This window comes from Chrysochloris asiatica, unplaced genomic scaffold (genome assembly GCF_000296735.1).
Source record: "Chrysochloris asiatica unplaced genomic scaffold, ChrAsi1.0 scaffold00304, whole genome shotgun sequence".
In the NCBI taxonomy this organism is placed as follows: Eukaryota; Metazoa; Chordata; class Mammalia; order Afrosoricida; family Chrysochloridae; genus Chrysochloris; species Chrysochloris asiatica.
The window spans coordinates 2,781,561-2,784,859 of NW_006408822.1; the positions used below are offsets into that span (position 1 = coordinate 2,781,561).

General features: G+C 41.9%; 1 protein-coding gene across 2 annotated transcripts in view; it reads right to left on the reverse strand.

Annotated features, from left to right (window-relative positions):
• SIRPA (signal-regulatory protein alpha) overlaps positions 1–3,299 on the reverse strand; it is a 45,306-nt gene that overhangs the window by 25,272 nt on the left and 16,735 nt on the right. The window lies entirely within an intron of this gene.

Consider the following 3,299-nt stretch of genomic DNA (forward strand, 5'->3'; position numbering starts at 1 on the left):
CATGACCCTCAGATCCCCCCACCAGCACTGTGAGGTTCACAAGGGACTCTTTCTAACCCCTGGTCTGGAACAATGTCTGACACAAAATTTTTTTAAAAACTACAACAACAACAAAACAGGAGCTGTTGAATTGATTCTAACCCATGGTAACCCCATGGGTATCATACTAGACCTGGACTTCAATGGGTTTTTAAATGGCTGAGTTTTGGCAAGGAGATCATCAGACCTTTCTTCTGAGTTGCCTCTGGGTTGACTTAAACCTTCAACCTTTTAGTTAGCAGCTATTAACTATGAACTATTTTACCACTCAGGCACACACTAAACAAAAACAAAAAACAGTTGCCACTGATCCAATTCATGCCAGGTATGCAGAGTGAAACTGTACTCCAAAGGGTTTTCAAGGCTGTGACCTTTCAGAAACCGATTGCCAGACCTCTCTTCTGAGATGCTGAGGGTGGATTCAAACTGCCAGCCTCAATGTACAGTGTTTAACTATTTGTGCCACTCATGGATTCTAGGTAAACACACCAGGCCCTCATTAATATGCCGAATGAATGCATGAATGAATGAATGAACGAGGGCCTGCACTTGCTTATCCTGGGCAAAAACCCCCTCTCTCTGCCTCTCTACCTATCTCTGAAATCGAGCTAAGATGGGCATTTCCAGGAGACAGCGCAAGTCTGGCGGCTGGGCTGGGCAGCTCACAGATCGAGTGCAATCATGGGTGGTTATTATTATCCTTATCAATAACCCCACACGGGACTGTGAGTCAGCAGTTGGTGAAATCAGGAGGGGAGCTGTGGAGTCAGGCGAGCGGCATGCTGGAGCAGGGCTATTCTTGTGGTGCCGTTGGAGGCCTGTAATCACACCCAGGCAAGCGACAATAAAATCTGGAGTTGTGGAGGGCTGGCTCGGTTTTTTTTGGGTTTTTTTTAAGTTCCTCTCCAGCTCTCTCTCCACCAACGGCAGCCAGATTTAGGCAGCTTAATTAATTAGCTAGTGTTTATAAAGCGTTTGAAGAATTTTAAAAGTGCGATCTTAGTGCCAAATATTATTTTAATCTGTGTCTATGTGTGTGTATGTTTCCAGCAGAGAGCTTTCCTTCTTCCTTTCTTTTCTTTTTCTCTGCAGGTTCTGGAAATGGAACTGGTTAAAAATCACTCCTGTTGCCAGCTCCGGGCCTGGGGTCATCACACTGGCAGAGTTGACAACACCATTTCCTGTTCGGTCCTGCCCCAATGGCAGGAGAAGCGACTGTCAGAGGCCTGACAGGTTCCCATGAGAAGAGGGTGGCTGGACAGGCGTTCTTACATGTCGCTGGTGGGAATGGAGACTGGAATATCCTACATAGGTCCCTGGGTGGAGCATGTGGTTTATGCTTGACTAGTAAACTAAAGTAGTATGGCGCTGTGGGCTAAAGCCGTTTGAACTGCAAGGTCGGTGGTTCAAGCTCACCAGCTACTCCTTGGAAACCCTATACAGGGTCGCCATGGGTCGGAATCGACTCAACGGCACTTAACAACAACAGGAAACTAAACTATCCAATGGTGCTGTGGAAGAAAGGCGAGGCTAACTGCTTCTGAAAGGTCACGACATGAAAACCCTGTGGAGCACAGCTTTACTTCTCATCACATGGGGCTGGCATGACCATTTGCTCCATGTCTGGCGTGGGCAAGAGAAAGACCCTGTGGACTTGACCTCCGGTCTGCGGACTGGACACAGATTTCACTCACCAGAAACATGTGACTGGGAAAGCAATACGGCAGGCAAGATGTACCAAAGTGTCGAAACTGTGAACATGACTTTTTGACTAGGCTGGTCCACTGCTTGGACATTACTTCAAATATGGGATGTGTTTTCTGCATAACGATCTTAAAAAAAATAGGAAAAAAATCTCAAATGGTCAATGGTGGTGGTGGTGGTTATGTGCCATAGAGTGGGTTCTGACTCACAGCGACCCTGTACAGGGTTTCCAAGGCTGTAAATCTTTATGGAAGCAGAAGGCCTCATCTTTCTCCTGCGGAACTGCTGGTAGTTTCAAACTGCTGCCCTTGAGGTTCGCAGCCCAATTCGTAACTACTACGCTACCAGAGTGTCAATGGTAGGGAATGGTTAAGTGAATTAGGGTCTATTCCCTACTTGGAATTACAAGCAGACATAAGAAACTATCATCACCATGAAAACTGTGGTCATAAAGAAATGTTCACAGTATAATTTAAAATCATATTGTGATTACGCAAACAAAACATGTTCACTGCAAAGCATTTAAAGACAAGAAAAAAGGCATAAAAACAAAATAATAATATGTAATACTATTAAAAATAACTACAATCAACATTTCAATGTGGTTAACATGTAACGTGTGTGTGTAGGGGGGAAGAATATAAAATCCTATCATCACATAACTAAGGATGATATGTGCAAACATTTAGCTGCGTTCGTTCAGGTGTACTTCTAAAAAGGAAAAACTAAGAGCCCTTTAACATCCAAAAAAGGAGGCTGTTTGATCCCATTTCAGGGAGTTCGCATAGTGGCCAAGTTGACAGCCATGAAAATTGACAACACAGACTTAAAGAGATTGGCATGGAACTCTGCTATGAGAATAGTGCTGGTTGCCAAGTGATAGATTCAGTGTGATCCCAATCTTGTAATTAAAAAACTTAATGTATGATATTTACTCATTCCTAGTAGGTTTATACAAGGGATTTTGCTCTTATTTACATTTTTCTTTTCTTTTTCAATAAAGCATACATAACTTGTGCAATAAGAAAAGATGAAGGAGAGACTTTTAGTTTTGGTATGATCATGACTATGTAAAAGAAAACTATGAACTATTTTAAAAACATGTAATATAATTACATAATTATACACATATAATTTACATACAAATAAACCTATATGCATACAGTTTTATTTTACCAATATATACATAATACATGTACACACATATGTATAAACAACTGCAAGGTATCAGACAAATTGTAATGTATTACCTTACTATACATGCAACTTGCTGGGATCGTGAATCTAAAACTCATGGGACTTTTTCCTTCTACTTTGGGCGTTTTTCTGATTTTCTCAACTACAGGAGTATTAAACATTTTTACAGATTCTGGTTTTGTTGTTATAAATAGCTACACATAGATGTGCGTTACTTATCCTCAGGGATTGTGTGTTTTGTGCATGGTTTTCCTAGCTCCAGTTAAAAAGTTTAGCACAGGGTAACCCACTCCCATGGCGTCAATTCCGACTCAGGGTGACCCTATATATGGTTTCCAGGACTGTAAATCTTTATGGGA